Source organism: Desmodus rotundus, chromosome 5, assembly GCF_022682495.2.
Source record: "Desmodus rotundus isolate HL8 chromosome 5, HLdesRot8A.1, whole genome shotgun sequence".
Lineage (NCBI taxonomy): Eukaryota > Metazoa > Chordata > Mammalia > Chiroptera > Phyllostomidae > Desmodus > Desmodus rotundus.
Window position 1 is genome coordinate 18,060,150 of NC_071391.1, and position 23,751 is coordinate 18,083,900.

Here is a 23,751-nt window from a genome sequence, read left to right on the forward strand (position 1 = left end):
ATGACTCCTGAGATTGCCATTTCTCTAGGTTACAACTGGAAAGGTCACTCCTGAGGTTGGACAGCAGAGCATGGCTGCTTGAAGGGCACTACAAGGAAATAGGGGGAAGGAATATGGGGAGAAAATAAGCAACTTCTATCATGATGTGTTTATTTCTTTAACCCTCCAAATAACCAACCAATTTGATCTTCAGCGTTACAGGCAACTCAGCCACAGAATTCAGTCTTACACAGAACCTGCGCTCTTAATAACTTGCTGTATTTCTTCTCTGCCTCAGAAACTAATATTGTTCTCCTACTTCAGTAATTAGGTGCAGGAAGTACATCAGCATTATTAAGAACCTACTATATTCAGGGAGCTGTGTAGTTTCTTGTCTTGTTTTATTTATTTGTGTGTGTGTGTATGAGTGTTTGTGTGTGTCTTTTTTTTTTTTTTTTCTAGTAGGGGGTTGAGTGGCTGGATTAATGGAGCATATGTTGGAGATTTCAGCCTCTGGCCAAAAAAAGGCCCTGTCTTCAGTTTCATCACTGTGTGGGACTTTCGTTTCTAGTATGTGGCAATAGTTTCCATTTGCAAGATATGTTTCTCATATTGAACCTATTTGTTTCATACCTTTCCCATGTCTCAGAACTTTTTAAACTCATTTTTATCTTCCAGATTTATAATCTTGCTAAATGTTGGTTAAGCAAGGGGAAAGTGGTTTCTATAAACTTCCAGTGAAGTCGCAGAGAATTTGCTGCCCCGCTGAAGAACGCCCCAGGCTGCCTTCTCCCCAGAATTGGGCAATGTATCAGCTACAACAAGTGGTCTCCTCTTCTGATACAGCCTAACCCTCACCTGCTTATGTTGGGGGTACGTTATTATGGGAGAGAGAAAAGTTTCAGTACATTTTGATTTTTCTTTTACCAGTAACATTTAGTGCACTTTGTTCCTTTTAAATTAATTACATTACTATTTTTAAGAGAGTCAGTAGTAGTTATATGCATGTGTTTGGCATTTTTTGGTTATCTTTTGTAAAGAGGCAGCATTCATTTTTAAAATAAGGATATATGGAGAGAAGCAAGGTGACAACCGTCAATGGTTTGGGCCATGTGGTTACATCAGTGCTGCTCTTTGATGCTTGTCCCTGTCCTCGCTCAGGAAAGCTCCTTGGACAAGTATTCCTTTTATTTCTATATTCTCTGACTTCCGTGGAGAACAGGGCACTTGGGGGGATGGTACTTTACAAGTGCAGGCTGAGATGCAGACCGCTTCCCTAGCATCTGGCTCGGACCCATGACTTGTAAACTGTGAGGCCTTGCGTGAGTCACTGAACTTTCTGCTTCTTGCTTTAGACCTAATTCGCAAAAAAAGATAACAAAATGGAACTCAGAGAGTTATTGTGAGCATTAAAGAAATAAATGGATGTAGCACTGCCTGGCACGTGGTTAGCAACTGATACATTTTAGCTATTCATCATCATTTTCTTCATTGTCCTGTTCATGTGGACTTGGTTAATAATCGTTCTGTTATTCCTGTGATGATGCCCTGGTTGCCAGATGTATTGGTTTGACCAATACTTGTCAAGCAGATGTTGACATACAGAAGTTCACCTGCAGCAGGTGAACTATTCCCTCCTGGTTTCTGCTTCATCTACTTCAGTGTAAGATGGACAGCAGGGTTTTAAGTAGAGAATCGTTTGGAGAACATAGCCCTTTTTACTCTTTCTATTCAGAGCATATTTAGGCTACAGTCAGATGCAATTGTAGGCTTAAAGATAAGTTTAAACACTTACGGTAGAAGGAAAAACATGTTGAGTTTGTTATTTTCCATGTCTGCTTCGTAACTTAACTGGCCCCAATATGTGACTGAATATCTCCTCTATAAGAAGCTTTCTGCTTCTTATAAAAATACAAGAATTGCTCCTAGTGACATTAATTTCTAGTTGGCGAAAATGGCTAAGACACACATAAAAATATATATATATGTAATATACATATTATAATTGGATAATTTAACTTCCACTCTCCAGTTGCATATTGAGAAAATAGAGAAACTAATATGAGTTAAAATAATTGTGGTGATTAGATTAGGCAGAGATTGTTTTGAAGTGGATTTTTTATTTCACAAACTCTTAGATATGGGTGAGGAAAAGCTCATACTAAAAGCTCTAAAGTATCTGAGCATTTAGAACATTTCCACTTCCAGACTTGAGGATTGAAAAGTTGGATGCATCACTACAAAAGATCCCCCACCTTTGTATTTGTACTTGGGATGAACGATTCGTCTAGACACTATGAAGCACGATGCAGAGGAATCACAGTGCTCAGTTCTCCTATTTTAGGACATGAGGACATTGCTGGAATACCTTACATAGAGCAGTTCACTTGGTGTTTCCAGAATTCTTAAAGGGTTAATTTTAATACAGAATATATCTGCTGGTGTTCTACCCAGGGCCTGGTGTAGCTTTAACAATAGGTAACTCTTCTGGCTTTTAAAGTGTAAGGGGATTTATTTTCCATAGAACAAGGAGTTCAGAGGGAGACTGCTTCTGTTTCCCTCACTGGTTCAACAGCAGTGTCAAGGACACATATCCTTCCATCATTTTGCTCCACTGTTCTTCAGTTGTCACCTTTATCTTTGGTCAAACTCCCCTTTGGTCAAAAGAGATTATGACAGTTGTAGGCATCTTATCGAGAAATGACATAGGGCAGGACAAAAGATTTTGACTCTTCTTGAGTCTTTTAAGAATAAGGAAAACTTCCCCAGAAATCTTCACTAAGCCTCTCTTTATGTTTTATTGGTTAGACTTGTATGTTCAAAACAGTCACTAGCAAAGGAAATGAGGCAACCGTAATTACCTTTGATAAGTCAGGATGCATTCTTTGAGTCTGCTTGGAGAGCTGCATGAATGAGAATAGACACCTGAATCAACCTGGGGTTTACTTGGGAACTAGAAGGGATGGGGATAAGGATGTATGCATTTAGGCATGAACAGTATCTATCACACTGGGCATAGAGTAAAATACTCTTATGTTTTTATTTTTGTGATGCAAACAAAGGGAAGGAAGGAAGGAAGGAAGGAAGGAAGGAAGGAAAAACACCTGCATGATACGTTTTGTTTAGTCTTCATTATTTGTCCAATAGAATTTATTTATATGTTTCTCTCGATTCCAGGTATAGCACAATAAACATGTCATTAGAATTAGAATTATATTGTCAGAAACTGATTAGAATTGGGTGGCCACTGTTTCTTTCTTGGCAAGGGGTCAACTCATTGCAGTAATGTATTAAATAGCCCTTCAAAATAGAAGAGCCAAAAAACAATGTCCCTTGGAAATAACACTCTTAAACAGTGTCCAAATTAATGGAAAGTGCCTACACTAATGAAATAAAACATAAGAGCTTTGGCAGGAGGTGATTGGCAGAAACACCCTATGGCTTGATGCATCTGTCTCCTGAAGACATAAATGAATTCCTCCTATAAAAGAAAATAAATAACTGTGGCTGAAGCTTAAAGCACCACTCTGAAGAAAATCACTTCCTGCCTTCTGCCAGTGTACCTCCAACACATTTCTCCACCTGATCTTTGTGCCTACTAAATTCAGATCCTGGCTCTAAAGATAAGATAGAATCTCCATCGGCAGGCATGAATACTTCATTATTTAGTATTCCATAAAAACAAATTGTGATAAAGAAGAATTGTATCTTCCTTCATGATTTGTAAGGATTCTGGAGTGATGGTTGTATAGTTAATTGATGGGTTGATTTAAGTATTTTTATTGGTTCATTCATTCATTGATTCATTTATTCATGAGTTTATGTAATAACTTAAAGGTGTCTGTTCTTTTCTAGACACGGTTTTGTGCTGGGCACATCAAGATTTGCAGGGGCCAGGGTCCGGGGTTCGGGTCACGTGTAGGACAGCGAAGGAAATGAAAGAATCCACACTATGGAGCCCACCACGATGTCCTGTACATAATTCCTCCCTACCACTCCTCACAACCACGTAGGACATTTATCATCACCATCAGTTCCAGGGACAGGAAGTGGAGGCTTAGACCCTAAATCACCTGTTCAGCATGATTCTAATTGTTGGTGGTGATCTTGGCATTGAACCCACGACTACTATTCCAACCCAGGGATTATTCTTCCATGAACTGGGTTGTGTTCTACCCTAATCACAAATTTACCCTTTTCTCTAGATACCCGGATCATTATTTCTTAGATCTCTCTCTTCAGAATATGTGTGTAGGTCCAAACCAATGTAGCCTAACTAAAAGAGGCGTACATCTCAAACCTGAAGTCAGCCAGAGGTAGGACTAGGAACCTGTGCATTCACAAATATTGAACTCACCCTTAAAAAATGAATAAACAGACTCTGAGTGAAAGCCTCTGAATGGTTTTAGAAGTAAAATATGTGAAATTGGTGAGACTGTTACTGTTATTCTCACTTTATAGATAAGACAACTGAGACTTTTAGAGATTAAGGAAAAAGTTGCAGGTCCCTCACCTAGAAAGTATCATAGCTGGGATGCAGAATAAGGTTTGTCTGATTCTATACAAACACACACACCAATCTTCTACTTTGCTTGGTATTTAGCCCAAAACACCCAGGAAACAAGCATATACACAAACAATAGGAAATTGTTTGGGGGAGTTATGGTGTATCTCTGGTTTCTAAGTTTGCCTTTACAAAGTCAAACATATTCTAGAGACATAACATCTTTCATAATTTCTATTGAATTATTTAGTCCAGAAGTAGCTTTATATAATTGAACACAAAATTGTACATTGAGAATCTAGGTAAATAATAACTTTAGAGTTAAGCACAGAATGCTTCTACAACCACAATAATGATATTTAGGAATTGTTACTATCTGTGTAAATGCCAAGTGGCATTTTTTTTACATTTTTACTGAGGATTAGGTGAAACTGTTCTAAGCCAATTTTTTTTTCTCTCGTGTCTCAGACATCTCCAATATTTCATCCAGACATCATTAATGTGTTTATGCAAATACTTCATTTAGTAGCAAAGAGCACTTAAGGTATGGAGAGATGAGTCTAAAATTTCCTATTTATGGAAAAGGAAGTACCAATTGTCTAGTGACAGATCTATATGAAAGTGCTCTGGTAAGCATATTATTTATGTAAATAAACATAAAACATGCCATATATTTTAATATATGAATTGCACAAAGCTTTTGATCGCTTTACTTTTATTTCTGATAAGTTCTGTACTTTGACAGAATGGGAGTTTTTTATTCTGTGTATTAAGGGTCATAGGGACAAGTAGAATCGATCCTTGGCCCACATTTATAAGCCGGGTTATTTTGTCTTTGCCATCCTGTGGGTTTCAAACCATCTCTGCACCACACAAAAATCATGTTTAAAAGCAAAATGTGGTAAATATTTTTAGAAAGGGCTTTTTATGTTTTGCCTTCTCTTGGAACCCTAAGTCAATCCTTGACCTGTTCATACCCTGTCAAGATAAAATGGAGTCTTTCTGTGGTGACCTGGAGCTCTGAAGTGTGTGGTAAGATTGCTGGGGTGGTGTGTGTGTGTGTGTGTGTGTGTGTGTGTACACGATTGCTTGAACTGATTGGCAATGGCACCACCATCACAAGGAAATAATTATGTTTTCTGAGTTAACCACTGCTTACTTTCACGGGTGTCTTTTCATTTGTCTTCAGATTCCATGAAAAAGATAGATTGTCTAGAGATGATAGTCAGATGCATGATAGATAGATAGGTACAGAAATATAATAAGTTGAATATAATTATAAATGATTCATTGAAGCTCAGGGAGAACTGAGTCCATGTAGCGGATTAGAAGCAATGTCCAGATGCCTAAGATCCCTCCTAACCTCAGCCTCCAACAGGGACCTTCCACAATACGTGTGTTAACAGGGAGGACCAAGATAAGCATGTCCTCTCTGTTGTCTCACAAAATGCTGCAGGAGAACAGCCATAAGTGACTCATGTGTCAAAGCGTCCTAAGGGCCAAAGTCTGTATTAGTCATGACTTAAGCTCTTTTAAATTAACACAACTTACTGGTGCCCAGCAATTTCTTTCAACTGAAGTCAGAGAAAAGGAGACCTATTGGTGCACAAGGAGGAGGTGAAAGTGATCTTTTTGTTTCTTTCTTATCTCAGGTATACAGGCCCCTCACCCTCTGAATGGAACTGTTCTATTAATTCATATTTCTTTGCATCTCAGTTACTTTTGCTTTCACTCTGCATGCCTTTGGGCATAGGGCTGAAGGTAGTACAGGGAGGGATGGAGTGTGGAGGATTGGAAATATCTCTGGTTGTAGGTAAGTATCTGAATGTGGCTCCCGTTCAGAGGAGGAGTGGGTGCAAAAGAGTCTGAGGTGTTTGCTGTTTGTTATCAGAGGGGAATCTTGCAGCAACTTTTGCTTCACCCACTTTTCTTCACTGAGTCATTAAATGACATCACACAATTTCTTAGTTATCCTGGTATTTAATTACTTGCTCTTTATAGGAGCAAGAATAATCACTATCTCATGGCAGTATAATGATAAAGTATAATTAATGCAGCTAAAACCAAAAAGAGGCAACCAATAAAATGGGGTCACTGAAATTATGGTCTTCTATAATTTATAGATCATGCATATTGGTTCTGAGTGACCTCCTTTCTGGTCTTATCTCTGGACTTCTTTCTTGAAAACATCTTTTAGACTTATCAAATGCACTCCAGTGCTTATAGTATCCCAGTGAGAATGACAGATTTTCATGGATTTGAGACTAGCGAAACCTGAAAAGACAAATCTGTCTCACTTTTAACATTTTAATTAAAACCTCAGCTCAGGAAATAAGTGAAGCTATGCAGCGCCAGTTCCCCTCTGAGGTGAGGAAAAGTCTTTCATCACACGTTGGTATTAAAATCACAATGGTTCCGGTTATCAGTTCAAATAAATGGTTAACTGGTCTGCAGAAATCCGCAGAGTCAGAGATGTCTTTAAATTGTTCTGCGCTAGATCGGGAAGAGATGGACGTCTTAGCAGCCTGACAGGCAGTATCATATTGTCCCTGCTTCTGTGTTGAATCAAGTCCCTCTGATTTTGAAATTTTAAAATACGCATTACTTTTTTCATGAATGAGTCTTTGAGGAAAATAAGAGCCAGACATTCATTGCAGAATTTGGTGAACAGAGCACTTTAAGATGGTCTATTTAGAAATACCATATTACTTTCATCTAGTTTTCTGCATGCATTTGCCAGCAAAGGTCATTGTGTGTGTGTGTATGTATACACACGTATATAAAATATACTCCATATATATTGCATTGGCCAAAAAGTTCACTGGGTGAACATACAGTCTATGACAAAAACAATTTTGTCATAGACTGTATTGTGACAGCTGTCATATCAGCATGAATTTTTTATAAAGCTTATCAAAATTGGTGAATTTTTGTGTAGCCATTTTAATATTGAAGATGGAAGAAAATACACATTTTTGGCATATTATGCTTTATTATTTCAAGAAATGTAAAAACAATTAAAAAGCAAAAAAAGATTTGTGCAGTGTATGGAGAAGGTACTGTGACTGATTGAATGTGTCAAAAGTGGTTTGTGACATTTCATACTGGAGATTTCTTGCCGGAAAATGCTCCATGGTCAGGTAGACCAGTTGAGATTGATAGCAATTAAATCGAGACATTAACGGAGAACAATCAATATTATACCATGCGGGAGATAAATGACATGCTCGAAATATCCAAAACAATAAAGTTATTGGTGAAAACGAAAAATGTGCATTTATTTTATGGAAAAACTAAAACTTTTCGGCCAACACAATATATAATTTGATTTTTTTTTTGCTATCTTAAATGCAGAGAAAATAGTTTTTTTTACTCTGACATCCAATGATTTTTGATCTCTTTTGGAATCCAGAGTATAATTTAGCAGTCACTTTTGTTTTACTTATAAAGTGTGAATTTCCTGCATTTTACAATGCAGTATGTAGTTATTAGGGAATGAGACTATTTTAGTTCTAACCAAAGGGTTCATTAACTGCTGGGGGGCCAATGCTCTTGGGTAAGGAGGATGAAAAGAAGCTGCCATTGCTGTGTGGTTCCCGTGATCTAAAGCTGTGGTTGTTAACTGGGCCCTTCCATCTGGGGACACTTGACAGAATCTAAAGTCATAGTTGGTCATTGTAATGGAAGGGGTGAGGCTACTGGCATCCAGTGAGTAGAGATGCTGCTAATGCACAGGACAGCTGTGGTAAAAATAATAATAATTACATAGCCCCCCAAAATCGGTAGTGCTGATGTTGAAAAACCTTGTCCATAGGCTGAGAAAAATACAGGGTCATGCACAAATAACCCCCCTTTTTATGACAGAGTCTTCTATTACAAAATCATAAGCATGTTATTCTGTAACATAACAATATCACACTCAAGCACACCATATGACATTTTAGGTGAAATGTTCAAATTCAAGCTATAAATTATTGCACCCATATTATTACCCTTCCGAGCACACTCAAGCAGGTGTTACTTCTGCTCGACCCTGTATAATGTATTGTGATAAATGCTGTTTCAGGAACGCGATTGAAGTGCTGCCGCACCTCAAGTAAGGAAAACTAGAAGTGGAGCAGTGTTGAAAAGCTGTGTGCAGGCAGTGGCATTGGGGCTTGGCCGAGAGGAATGAGCCTGGTTTAACTGGGTGAGAATGGGAAGGTGAGAACTAGGAGAGAACATTCTGGGTAGAAGTTGAAAGATGAGTGAAACATTGAAGACTATTCCTGCCACAAGGCTTTTAATGTTGGCAGTTACTACTGAGGTTTTATACAAATTGGGTTAAAACCCAACTCTATATGGAAGATTTTTCTAATATATATGTTAAACTGTATATATAAACACATTCTGCGAGACAGAAAATCATGCTCTGCTAGCAGGAGGAAGCTTTCCTAGCTCCTTGGCTTCAGTTTTCCCATAGTGCAGTCAGTGGGTCTACAGATTGCTAATGCTTCCTCTCTTCCAGACCCTTCTTGAACTGTAATTCTGGGAAAGGATGTTCCACAGCTTAGAGCCACTTGGGAGATAACCTAATCCCCATATCTGGACAACCCAGAATATTAAGACTTTCAGCAGGCTCTCTGACAGAAAAAAACAAATAAGCAAATAAACAAATAAAACAGAGAGTAAGTCAGTATTTCTTTCTTTAGTACTGCTCAGGGTTCTGTGCTGTGCCCAAAGTACAGACAGACTCTGTCAGTCCCACCTCAAGAACGTACTCATTGTGTGACTTTTGATAAGTGATAGGACCTCTTTTTGCTTCAATTTTCTTCTTCTTTAAATGGATATAATCATATGTATACTATAGGACTCTATGAAGATTAAATACCATACTATTTGTAGACTGACGTGTAGTTAGGTATCAACATTAGTTCTCTTCACATCCTCCATGGTGGTCCCACAGCATGAGAATTTGTTTAAAGACCCTTCCCGTGTTTTGGGAGACCCTATCAGCAAGATTCCGGCCTTTCCAGTTGGCAGGAAAGACATTTCCAAGGATAGCTTTATGATGGGAAAATGGGAAGTGCTGTGGGCAGATAATGAGGTTAAGAACCATTCAGTTAACAAAGTTAAACAAGCGTGGTACACTCAATGGGTGCGCTGAAGATGTCTTTTGAAATGCTGATGTTGATGGCAAACACGGAGAATTAAAAAGGTCCCTATTTAAGTTAGAGGAGAGAGAGGGAAAAGAGAGAGAGAAGAAAAGAGAGGAGGAAGGAGTTATAGGACTGGGCGGGGGGAGTTGAAAGCAAGCAAGATTAGTTTAGGTTAAAGAAAAATTCATCTCTTGAGTGACTAAAAAACAGCCATAAACTCCACCTGCGAAAATCACTTTATCCCCTACTGAGAAGTTGGTATTATTCCTCTAGCTATGAGTTTGAACATGCAGATTCCTGATAGGTCATGGCAGGAAGAGTAAACAAATTATTTTCTGCTTTCTATGAGAATAAATTTTAGGAGATTCATATATATTTTTACGCACACACACATATATCATATATATATACACTTTATTTCTAATGTTTATATTTTATTTAAAATTTCATTGGATAGTGAATTTTACTCTTAAAGAATTAAGACCTATAATCTAAAAAAGATGGAAATGAAAGTATGATGCTTCTACTTATAGCCTCTTATGTAGAAAGTGATGTGAGGGTTCAAACTAGAACAATTAAGCTACCAGAAGTTGTATTTCAGGGTTTTTTTAGTTGGCATCTTTCCCTCTGGTGCACACATTAAGGGTGAAGGAAACCACTTGCTTCTGTTCATATTTCTCCTACTAATAGGAGATGAGATGACTTTCATCACAGTTAAGTTAGAAGAATGAATCTGTCATATATATCACCTCACAGAAGCATCCCAATGAAATGTCGATGTATCATTTTTTACATCCCTTAATTACCATGGAGATTAAGTACTAAATCAAAAGTCTGCAGAGTCAACCAAATACAAAGTAATATTGAGTATTTGGGGTCTCAGAAAAGGTTTACCAATTCTTTCATTGTCTTTTCCTCTTTTCCCTAACAATTGATTAACAAGTTAGAAATTTCCTTACTTAATAATCTATGTTATACCCTGGCTGGTGTAGCCCAGTGGATTGAGTGCCGGCCTGTGAACCTGAGTGGCACCAGTTCGATTTCCAGTCAGCATGTGCCTGGGTTATGGACCAGATACCCAGTAGGGGGCATGTTAGGGGCAGCCACACATTGATGTTTCTCTCCCTCTCTTTCTCACTCCCCATCACTCTAAAAATAAATAAATGGCATGTATATGAGAATTGTAATATAAAAGAGCAGTCTCCACACCTCTAAAATAGAATTTATAATAATAATATAATTAAAATAGTTAAAATAGTATCTATAAAAATAACATCTATAGTGAACGCTAAGCTCCAAACACAGTGAATGATAGGAGTGGTATTTTACTTAATAATGAAAACAACCTTATAAAAAATAGTTTTATTATCCACATTCAACAAATGAGAAAAATAACCCTTAATATAGGTTAAGATGTGATTGAATTCATACAGCAAGTGTGTATGAAGTTGATCTGATCAGCAAATCTGTGTTAGAAATGAAATACTGTAGATTCAAATGAAATAGAATAAAATAAGATAAAATAGGAAAAAACAATATAGGAAAATATATAGCAGAATGTAATGAAGTGGAGTGGAAGGGAATGGAGTGGAGAGTGGAATGGAATGGAATGGAATGGAATGGAATGGAATAGAATAGAATAGAATAGAATAGAAGAGAAGAGAAGAGAAGAGAAGAGAAGAGAAGAGAAGAGAAGAGAAGAGAAGAGAAGAGAAGAATAGAGTGATCACATGTTGTAAGGTTTGATTGGTAAAACATTGCTTCCAGTTTTGAGAGTGGGTGGTAGAAAAAGAGATGAGAAAGAGAGAGCAGGTGGGGGAGGTAGTGAGAGAGGAAAAGAAGAGTTGCATTGCATAGTGAAAGTCTTACTGAGAGATTTCATACAGAAAAAAGAACCGATCTGAAGCAACTGCACCAAAGAATACTCTACCTCACTGCACGCCCATATTGCTACTACACAATCCAAACCAAATCAATGTAATTTTACCTTGTGTGCTCCGGGTGATGCTTGTGTTATGGAAAGGTCTGAGGAGCGAATATGTGCAGCATCTCAGACAATCCCATTGGGTTACATATGGAGAAACAGAAGACTGAGTAGATCGGCACCTGCTGCAAGACGGCACAGCTAATTAGTGGAACATTTGGGGCTGGAATATGGGTATCCTAGTACTGTTAGGTGTTGTGCTTTTCATTATTCTTGCTCCTTTCTTTTTTCTTTTCTATCCTAGGAGTTGAGGATATAAAGCCTCAGAAATAACACGATGTAAGCTGTCAACACCTACTTATGGGCTAGTGTATCTGTAACATATGTGGGCCTTTCCAATGCAATCGAATTACAGCAGTGACTCTGTCTTACACACCTTTTTGGTATAGGACTCTATTTAGCTCCTAGCTATGCTTCCTGTTGTCTTGGGCTTCTATTATAGATGGGAAAAATGTATTTATTTATTAATAATATAGTAATATATGTAAGAGGTTAAAAAGCAAAAAATGTTTCAAGTGAAATGTACAGTTTAGTACATTGTTCAGGGGAGGGAGAGGCGACTTTGACTTAGGTGAAAAGTAAGTAGGGGGACTGTGAAAGAGACAGCACTAGTGTCCTTAGGTGGCCTCAGGATATGCCAGGATTGAGGAATATCTGGTCAATTCTGAAAAGCTTAATGAGTCAATAGAGAAAAAATCAGGAATGTCACAACAAAAGGTACAAATAAAAAAGCTGAATAAACTGCTCAGCTGCCAGATGAGTCTTTAGGGGTCTATTGATATTATAAGGTCATGTCGGGCTAGTTGTTCAGAAGCTGTTCATTGGAAGAAGTGTAGTTATTCCAAAAGCACGTGTTAGCAAACCCAAGTGCAGTGGACTGCACCAATACCCCTAGTATGATATAAATGGTAGTAACTCATATTTTAAGGTCAAATTCTACCTCTTCCTTGAAGCCCACTTAAGTCAGCCCACACTGAAATTTATTTTTTAATAATCTAACATATAAATTGCTATATCACACTTAGTGCTTAAAATTATCCTGAATTTAAAAATATATATTTTTTAAATTTATTTTTAGAGAGAGGAGAAAGGAGGGAGAAAGAGAAGGAGAGAAACATGGATGTGTGAGGGACACATCCATCAGTTGCCTCTTGCACGCCCCACAGCCGGGGACCTGGCCTGCAATCCAGGTTTGCGCCCTGACTGGGAATTGAGCCGGCAACCTTTTGGTTCACAGGCCAGTACTTACTCCACTGAGCCACACCAGCCAGGGCTGTCCTGACTCTTTAAAACAAATTTCTTGTTTGTTCATATCAACCAGCTACTTAAATAGATTGTAAACTTCTAGCTGTTCTTGGATTTTTCTAATCACATTCCCAGTTCTCTGCACATGCTACATGACAAATACAGATTCAATGATTGGATAACAGATACAGCGTTTTTTTAGTATGGCTAGGAAATTATTAAATTAACCTGACAAAGTCTCTTGCTTTCTTATGGTATTAGCTACATTCTACCAATTACTACAACTATTTATGTACTTGGTACATTCCCCACTAGCTTTTAAAATGCTGTGGCACATAGCAACTCTTACCTACACGTACCTCAGCACACTGTACCAAACATGGCACCCGCATCTCATAGATATCAAATGAGCAGTTGTCAAATGGAAATTTAACACATTTTCAAAGTAAGCATGATATATGTAGGTAGCCCAGCAAGGATGAGCACATGGAGGTCTCGCAATAAACCTATAAACCAAATGAATAAATGACTCATGAACTCTAACTTTTGCCATTAAGTAGCTGTGAGACACGGTCAAATCACTTGCCATTTTGGGCCTGCATTTTCTCATCAGTAGCAGAAGGCATTTCGATTTTGATTTTAGGAATGTCTTTCTAACTACTTTTGAGACTCTAGGAAAGTGTTTTGGGACCTCCATGAAGAATGAGGTCCTTTCTTACCCAATGATAGGTATTTAAACACTTTCACTTATATGGGACCTAAGATACTCTTCATAAATAAAAAGCTCTACTGCTAAAATTGTTTGAAAAATTTTGGTGTAAATCACAGTGTAGAATTTTGATTATCTCAAAGCAGTTTGTACACATGCCATTTGATACCCATCTTGCTGTTACATTACCGTACAAGAACTGGACAAGAGGTCCTGCAGTTCCAGAAGCCACATTCAAATGAACTTGACGTTAATTTTGTGGGAATACTGGAGGCAACATTCATTAACTTCAAAGGCATATAGTAGTTTCTTTACTACAGAGAGAGATGTATGTTCATCTGTCATGTGTGCAATGAGCTTTAAAGAATAATAGTTTTTAACATACTGGCATCAAATGTATTCATTTTTTCTCTTTTCCTCACTTCATAGTCTTTCTAGTAAAGAGAGCAGAACTCTGAAAACGTGGTATTGAACTGCTTCATTCACTGAAGGTGGTTTGGACTTGTTTCCCTCTCCCCAGACAACTTACATGGCAGGTTGGCAGATAAAATTTTGTGCTTTGTTTGGTCTATTAGAATGTTGAGATGACTACTGATTGGTGTTTATTAAAACACTATAAAATCAGAGTTACTAAGTCTGAGACATTCATCTATGGCTTAGCAATCACAACAATAATAATAGTAAATTATAATAGTAAAAGTAAGAATAATGAAGAGGTCTATTTAATTTTATTTGTTGGTTCCTAGTAGCAGTCACTGATTTAAATATACAAACTGATGTATTCCTCATGACCACCTCTAGGATAGGTTTCATTATAATAAGAAAGGAAAATGAACCCCTTTCCCAAGGTTAATAGTATGTGATGAGTCAAGACTCATTGAACTTGTGATCTAATAGACATGAAATAAAAGGACGCATAGCTTTTACACAGGTAGAATAAAATGAGTGCTGTAAGAGACACATACACAAGGGTCTTTTTCTCCAAGATTGTCCATCTGTGTCTTGACTGGTTCACTATACATTCCGTGTTCACAATATTGCTTTTGTCTAGAATTTCAGGGTTGGCAGATCCCTAGAGCCTCTCTAGTACTTTCACCCATTGCCAGGATCTCTTTCTATGGCATCCCCAAGAGCTGGTCACAGTCCCATTACTGCACACCTTTAGCACTAAGCACATGCCCGTCAGGCAGGGATGATCTGCTGCTCGGTTCCCGTAGGTAGCAGTTGAAACAAACTCGGTTTCTCGGTACCTTCCATTCTTGGTTTTGCCTAATATAGCATATTAAAATTTTATGATTGTCCTTTTCCAACAACCTAATCCTTCTTCGAGGCCACTATTTGGCTCTCTTCCATCTCCCCATGCCTTCTTTTTGGGTTAACATTACAGTGTTTCTGTGAGGTTAAAACGATGCAATTATGTAAGCTGTTTAGGAGCATACCTACCACATAAAAAGCACTCCATACAGATGATAATAATCATAGTACTAATAATAACATATTTGTTATTTAGTAGATTAGACATTGTTTATAGAATTTTTCTCCTCTTGGTTGATCACATTTTATATATAATTATTTAGATATAGACACTAGTTTTCCTTAAATATGTACAGCTAAAAGGACACAATTCTTCAGGTTCACCTGTGTATATTATTAAAATGATCCTAACTATTTGAATCCTGATTTAATTATTAACTTAATTGACAGGGACATCGGCAGTGTCCACTTGTATGTGCATGAAATCTGGGCTCTGCCTTGTCGAGTCATATACTTAAATATCATATTAAAAACCTAAACAATTGCTGGACTTTCTGATTGCTCATTAGAAAATAGTAATAATGAAAGAAGAGAAAGGGAGGGATGGAAACATTTACAATAAATAAATAGGAGCCATTTGAGAGATACTACCCTTTATAAGAGTGATAAGTGATCATAACAGGTTCTCCACTCCCAGGCTGAATCCTCCTTTTTTCCTAAGTGCACCAACTCTTTGTTTATTAACCTAAAAAAATTGAAATAAAATATAAAATTTTCACTACAGACAAGGCCAGACAGCTAATTAAAAGATGCTAAAATAGGCAGCTCCCTGGAGCCTAGAGTTGCTTTTAAGGTTGATTTTGAATGACTTGTCCAGGCAGGGAATCTTCTAGGAGGAAATACATCCTTGTCTAGGGTTAGGTCAAGGGCTGGACTGACTCCCAGGGCTCCAGTGAACCTCCAGGAGAAGTGTCTGAGGCACTGCCCAGATGGAAGAAGTTGCCAGATCCTCTCAGAAGAGGAAAGAGAATACCATCATTCTGTGATGCGGACTCTGGCCAGCAGTGTCCCTGGCTTTGTGGATGAGATGAGACAAAATTCGGTATTCCACATGGACTACCGAAGTCCTGTGGAGAAAAAGGGATGGCATGGCCACTCTCTCAAGGGGAGAGCGCCTTGACCTTTGCCTTGACAGGCTTTTATTGGCTTTCTAATAGCATACATCAAAGAAGGTTCTCATTCATTATGCTCAGTTTTGCTCTAGATAATTACTTTTTACAGATAGCAAAGCAAAGGATGTTACTGATTACTTCCTACAGATTAACAAGGAAAAAATGTTGCAAATGCAAGGGAAGGATAAGAGTAATTGGTCTGGTTACACTTCAATCCTTGGGAGAATTAACACAGACTTCAGGAAGTTACTTTAAAGATACGCAGTAAGCATTTGCTGCTTCAACTCAGGGTGAGGGAGTTTTAGCAAGAGCAAGTCTCAAAGCAGCCTAGGTATAATGCGGGCCTGATTTCCCACGGGAGAACTGATCCGTGGGTTTGGTGTCCTGCATGCCTCCATGTGCCTATGGGCTTTCCAGTAGGGCTGGGCTACATTTGCCATTCCAGGTAAATAGGTTCCCTATAACTCTGGACTGATACTCAGTTGCAGCGTTTCTCAGGCAAAGAGTATGCCAATGGCTGTTCTTCCTGCTTTGCTTGTCTGTGGTGGGTATCATTGACCTATGCAATTGTGAATTCTCAAGTTCAGATACAGTGTCAACAAGCTGGAACACCAGTAATACCAAGTGCCAGTTATATGTCTTTCCATCTTTTTGTATGTTCTTTGGAAGGAGAATGTTCTAGGATATGGCTCCTAGTTATGCAGAATAATGACATTTTCAGGCTGTATGGAATCTTGCATCATCTAGTCCAATCACCTCATTTTGCAGATCAAGAAACTGAGGCTGAGAGAGAAGGGACTTGCCCAGAGTCATTCAGCTAGTCAGTGGCAGACAACAGTGGAAACTGCGGTAAGTTGTGTGGCCTCTTTTCAGCTTCTTTTTCCAGTCTATAAAATGGAAATGAGAGATAGGTCTACACAATCTCTAAAATTCCTTCTTATTCTAATATTTAATTTTAGATTCTTTATTTCCAGTGTGATTTGCATTTTGTAATCATCAAGAAGCTTCTCTAAAAATGATGCCTTTATCTGCCTAAATAATAGTGTTCGAGCATTTTGATGAAGACTAAAGTTCTAGTTAATAATTTTGCATTGTGTACAGATACCTCTGTATGTGGCATAGATTTAAAGGTTTTGAAAACACACCTGGTTTTGAATATGGCTGATAATTTACTGTATTATACCCTAACAACACAAATAATTGTTTAATAAAAACTAGAGTAAATGCTTCATTATTGTTTTTTGCCTTATGTTGTTCTACTCATTGACTGGAAAGTTCAGGTCTCACGAATGAGTAAGGATGCTGGAGAAGGACTGCAGTACAGGACAGACCTGCCCATGTTGATTTTAGTTAGTTGAAAACTTCATTGCTTTTAGGCAAGGATTGGATTTTTTTTTTCCCCTCTCATTCCTTCAGCAGGCACATTTTAGACAAACTGACAGCAAATCCATTATGTAATGGCAGCTGTAACAGCTTTCATCAAGCATGTGCGTGTTTAGGGTCTCTGTGTGGGGTAAGCTGGGTTGTAAGGACCAAGGAGTCAAGGGTAACATGCACTTGGGGTTTCAGGTCATTGTCTCCATGGAGTTTGAGGGGCATTTAGGAGGAGCAAGGAACTCAATATCTTATTTATTTAAACTCATCAGATGTAAATCTTCATAGTCTGTCTTACAAGTATTAATATCCATTTTCCTTGTTAAACATGTGAATTTAATGTTTTTGAAGTCCAGTTTATCATGCAGAGAATTCTGAGGTTGGAGAGTTCATTGGTTACAGGAAGAACCCTTTTCATTGTTTGCAAGAAGCAGCATCTTTACACCACTGGGAATGAAGATTGTCAGACATTTATTACCTAAACGACACCTGACAAGTTATGTGTGATGATGTTTACAAGGATATCAAAAGGATCAAATGAGATAACGCATATGAAAGAAATGTGTACAGTCTAAAACATAACAGGAATCTTTTTATACTGCCTATTAAAGCAAATGGATAGGTAGGTGTATAGGAAACAGTGAGGGGTAGAGAAGGAGAGGGTGTGAGAAGCAAATACAGTAATTTTCCAATAAAATCACAGCTTAGAGCAAAGAGACTACTGGGATGCAAATGAAATATTGCTGCTAGATTATTCAATATCTGTGCTCTGGATATTGTTAAAATGCAAATTCTGATTCAGTAGATTTGGGGTGAGGTCTGTGAGTCTGCATTTCTTTTCTTTTTTTTTCTTTTTTTTTACTTATTTTATTGTTGTTCAATTACAGTTGTCTGCATTTTCTCCCCACCCCGTCTAAACCCACCTCCCTCCCTTGCTTCCACCCTCCCCTTTGGTTTTGTCCATGGGTCCTGATGTTCATGCTGCTGGTCTCCAACATTTTAGGTATAAATTCTTATGTCCTCAGATATAAGCAAAAGTCAACTAAGTATCTCAGGATAGAGCTGATTACTTGGTGACACTGAAGTCAATGCAGTCTGATGTTCAAATTGTTACAGAACCCCAGCCTATGATGTTCTGTAACAGCCGTAGGGTCTGATTGCCCACCGCCAAGAAATGTGACTCCCAATGCCAGAGTCTGGTGAAAAGGAAAGGGATTGTTTATTTAAAAGTGATGCAGATTTAGAATGGAAGGGAAGATAAAGTGCTTCTCAGATAAGGTCAAGTTAAAGAAGTTCATCATCACCAAGCCATTATGATATGAAATGTTAAAGGGAGTTACCTAAGAAAAAGAAGATAAAAAATATGAACAGTAAAAATGACAGCAAACTCACAGTTATTAACGACCACACCTAAAACAAAAACAAGAGCAAACTAGGCAAACAACTAGAACAGGAACAGAACCATAGAGATGGAGATCACATGGAGGGTTGTCAATAGGGGAGTGGGAGGGGGAGGGGGGGGAAAGATACAGAGAATAAGTAGCATAGATGATAGGTGGAAAATAGACAGGGGGAGGGTAAGAATAGTGTAGGAAATGTAGAAGCCAAAGAACTTACAAGTATGACCCATGGACATGAACTATAGGGGGGGAATGTGGGAGGGAGGGGGTGGGCAGGATGGAGTGGAGTGGGGGGGGGGAAATGGGACAACTGTAATAGCATAATCAATAAATATATTTAAAAAAAGAAAAAAAAGTTATGCAGATTTAGAATAATGGTGGAGTTCTGCCATTAAGTCCCCCTCCCTTTAAAATACCCACAAACACACAGTCCTGCCTCCCTTTGCCAAACCAGTCCAGTTTCAGAATATGCTAGTCAGAGGTACCGTCTTTCAGAAAACCAGACTTCTGCAGCCCAGCATTCCCAGTTATAGTTCAGCATTCCAGGCATCTCCCATTAATCCATGCTTGGCTGGGCAGGTCCCCACAATCCCGTCAGCCATGCTGCCATGTTCTCCCAGGCAGGTTTCCCAATGGGTCTCCTCTTTCTTCCTCTAGCTCTTAATCTTAGACTGTGTGGCATCTCCTTACTCCAAACCACGTGGCACCTCCTTATACACCAGACCTCATGGCGGGCCAGTAGGGACCCTTCTACCATTTTCAAACCACATGGCTGCCCCATCATGGCTAGCCGCCCTAATTTTAAATGCTGACTAGGGACTTCCTGCATGACTTCATACTTGGCACTATGCATACTGAAGGTCACACAGGCCTTTACTGGGGTGTCAGCAAAGCTTCCCTTCAGGAAGGACACAGCTATCAACTTGCCATTGTCATGAAAAGTATCTTAAGCCATATCTTCCACTTTCCGTCCTCCAACCACGGGCTGTGGGGGAACATGCTCTATATCAGGGTCATTTCGCTTTGCACTCCATTTCAAAATGTGTACAGAAATGGCCCTGACCGGTGTAGCTCAGTGGTTTGAGGGAGAGCCTGTGAACCAAAGGGTTACTGGTTCAATTCCCAGTCAGGGCACATGCCTGGGTTGCAGGCCAGGTCCCCAGTAGGGGGTGTGCAAGGCGCAACCACACACTGATGTTTCTTGCCCTCCCTTTCTCTTTCCCTTCCCCTCTTTCTAAAAATAAATAAAAAAAATATTTTTTAAAAAATGTATACAGAAATGAGGACAACCAAAGAGCATTAGCCATTATCAAAGGGTGTTATCCAAAGACAAGTTTGGAGTCACTGTCAGAAGGTAAAATAATTTCAAAATTCAAAGTTGATCAGGAACGTATCAGGAAACAGTGGGTAGAGCAGTACCCACTTGAATTCCTTATGGGGTCTTTGTTCTTACTGGATATTGACTCTGTTGGCTGAGACTGGCTTACAGGCACAAGAAAGTACTTGAAAATACCAATCCATCTCATTCATTGCCCGACCTTGAAAGAGAACTCTTCAGAGCACAGGTGGACAAGGTGAAGCATGTGCTGCTATATAAACTTAGAATCCTTTTGCATTCTGCTCAATTTTTTTTAAACTCCAGTCAGCTGTGGCTGTTCACTGGTCACTTTATGTCCTTTTGTCATTTGTTCTGTCAGTGCTTATTCTTTAGCTTCCCGTGTCTCCTTATGCTCCAATGTTGGCAATATTGGATACTGTTATTCTGACCCTGGTAGCATGCTGTCAAATCCAAATTCCAGGAAATAACCAAACTTCAAGGGCATAGATGTGTCATACCGAGAGGTGTTTTGATGCTCATCTAGCATTGATCCTCTTTGTTTTTCAGTTTGAACAGATAAACAACAACAACAACAACAACAACAACAGAAACAGGCACTGAAAGGAGATATGGTGGTGGGTCCAGTGGAGAGATCTGAGATTAAGAGAAAGGGGATGAGGAAATGCAAGTAACATTTATTGGGTGCCAGCATATAGCCAACAATTTGCTGGGTTATTTATATGCTTTGTGCTACTGAATCTTGGCCATGACCTCATGTGAGGGACATCACTGGGCCCCTTTCACCAGGGGGCACAGAGAGCCTGAGAGAGATTCTAAGGAGAGATCACAGTCCTGCAGACTCATCAGCAGAGCTCAGGCAGGAGAATCTGCATCTCTAACTGGTCTCTATCACTAGGCTAAACCCAGAGATGATGCGAGCTGCACTGAAGTGTCATCCTTCCTTTTTCCCAAAGTAGCTTGAACCATGCCAGGACAGACAATTTAGATAAAAGGCAGAAAAGGGATGAGGGCTGAGTAAAAGGTACAGATCCACTCCCTTCCAAACAGATCACTCTCTTCATTTGCTTTGAACCTAACATAGGTGTGCTGCTCCGTGGTGGTAACAGTCCTTTCACATGAATGTGATCTGTCTGTTTCTCAGTCAGCAACATGGAGTCGCGCTGCTGAGGCCCTCGGCTGTTTAGTGGGTTGATATATAGTCTGTACATGCTTACTATGCAGAAATTGTTATTTAGGTAAATAAAGATGAATGTGTTCTTCTCTTTACAGAACGCATCTAGACTTAGATGTTACTGGTAAATGATGTTCTCAGCTCTGCCCATTTATTCTTTAAAGAGTTATATTTTCAGCATATACTATGTGCTAGAAACTGAGTTAAGAGCTACATTAGTCAGAATTGTCTAAAGTCTGCTATGATAACAGGTCAACCCTGAAACCTTGGTGGGTTGACACCTTAAAGGTTGATTGTTTGTGCAGGCAAAGTCTCTTGTGGGCCCTGAAACGCTGTTTTGGGGGCGCACTGTGGAGACATGGCAGTCTGCCTCTCTCATGGCTTTGCCTCCTCCACAAGTGGTGGCTTCCCGATTTCTTACAATGGGGAAGGGAAGGCCGGAAGTACCCCAGGTAATTTTCTGTGCCCCGTTCCAAAGTGGCCCACTCCTAGTCTCTTTACAATCCAGGTTTCTGAAATCCTGTGGCCCCACCTAACACCGAGGGCGGTGTCGGGAGGGTGCTGGGCAGTGTAGTCTTTTCTATGCCGATGAAAGAAAATACTAACAGATACTGGTGAGTGCTGTTGTTGTATTACAAGTTCTGGGGACAGCAAAGATTCAATTGCTGGAGTTATCTCCTCCTATCTGAGCTACACAGTCATAAGAGAAAAACAGTAATTACAGGCAAGTATTTAAGGCTATATTACAATTTGGCAGGGCCTATAGCTCCTTAAGCCAGCAACCACTGTTCTGTTTAGAAATTCCCTTTTCATCTACAAAAGCTGCTTGAGATTTAAAAATTCCTTGTATTCTCTTATGTTCATGCTGCCTACTTAATTTTCTTAAATAGAGGCCAAGATGTTTTACAAACTAAGCCCGGGTCTTAGAACTTGTTTTTTTGAACCAGTGGCCTTGTGGTAATTGTTTCACAGAATGAAGAAAATTGTGCTTGACCACTCTAAGTGATGAAGGGCAGAATGAAGCCATTTTCTTTGTTGGACACTTGTTTTTTATAAATATCTCAGTGTTTATGACCGGCATGGTCAAATACAGAGACAGTTTTCTTGCAAAGCATATACAATTGGAGAGATTTATACCTTGTGGAAAAATAGGAGTGGAAACTAATTAAACTATCTAACTACCTAACTAAGGTCGTGAAAGTAAGTTTAGGCTTCAAAGTATGATCAGGTCAATGAAGCTGGGTTGAAGATCATATGTTGCTAGAGTCCAGATACCGTATGTGTGTACATGTATATGGGGTACAGTGTTTTCGTTAAAATTGTTTGACTTTAAAAATAATCAGTGAACTCAAAGTATAGTGTCATGTGGATTTGTAAGGAATGGAAGAATAAAAATTTGTACTGCTTTTTGAAAAGCTTTTCTTGGAGTGAAAACAATTTTTACTATTTCTCAGTTATTTATAACTCTAATATGACTTATCCAGAGACTTAAGTATTTGGACTTCCACTATAAAATATTTTCCCTCAACAACTGCTCCCCATGCCTCAATTTTCAGATTGTATTCACTTTAAGTTATATCCATGTAACAGATTTGCTTCGCCTCTCAGACATATTGTACGGCCTCCACGTAAATGTTTTCAGTGAACGTAGAGAGGCAGGATGATGGCTTCTGAGATTCTGAAGATAAACTAGAAAGGAAACCTATGAAAATTACACGTATAATAGTAATAGTAATAATAGAAGCACATTAATTGAGCATTCATTATGATTCAAGTATTGGACGAAATATCTCACAAGGGTCTTTTCTGCATATTTATTAGGGGCAAGCACTGTTATCAGCCCCACTTTAACAACTGGCTTAGAGAGATGTTAAATGACGTTTCCAATGTCACACGACCAGAAGGTATCTATCTGTCTGACATATTTAAAATCGGCCAACTCTTGTTCTTGTACAAGGTATTTGGATGGTCTCTAAATGTGTGCATATCTATGCAACCACAATATAAGCAAAGGAAACTTTAGCCTAAACTCCGTATTTTAACTTGCATGGAGAAGGTATATTTTAACAAAAGCAGAACAGTAGCAGAACACAGTTTGGACATAGAGATTAAGCGGTAGAAATATGTTGAATTTTTATCCAGAAGTCCCCAAGGGAAAAGTCCACTCTCTAGTGCAGTGGTTCTCAGGTAAGGAGCAACTGTGCCTCCCCACCCAGGGGGCATTTAGAAAAGTCTGTAGACATTTTGGTTGTTGTGACTGAGAGGAAGGATGTTACTGGCATCTCATGGGTAGAGGCTGGATATGTGCTGAGCTTCCCATAATGCATATGGTAACCCCAAGCGTTACCCAGACCAAAATGCAAATAGTGCCAAGGCTGACCTTGTGTAAAAGAGTTTTCTGTTATTAGATATGGGAAAGTGTATAATCAAGAGTTCAATCTTTGAACCCAGTAGCTGGGTTCAGTTCCAGTTCTCCTGCTTA

The 23,751-nt window shown here is 38.9% G+C and overlaps 1 protein-coding gene across 3 annotated transcripts in view; it reads left to right on the forward strand.

Annotated features, from left to right (window-relative positions):
* LRRC4C (leucine rich repeat containing 4C) overlaps positions 1–23,751 on the forward strand; it is a 186,593-nt gene that overhangs the window by 53,566 nt on the left and 109,276 nt on the right. For 2 of the 3 annotated variants that reach the window (XM_053925803.1, XM_053925804.2), the window contains exon 2: positions 16,754–16,834. The exons of the other annotated variant lie outside the window; for it this stretch is intronic. The gene's annotated coding sequence lies outside the window, so the exon portion shown is untranslated. The remainder of the gene's footprint in view (positions 1–16,753; positions 16,835–23,751) is intronic. 3 annotated transcript variants of the gene reach the window in all.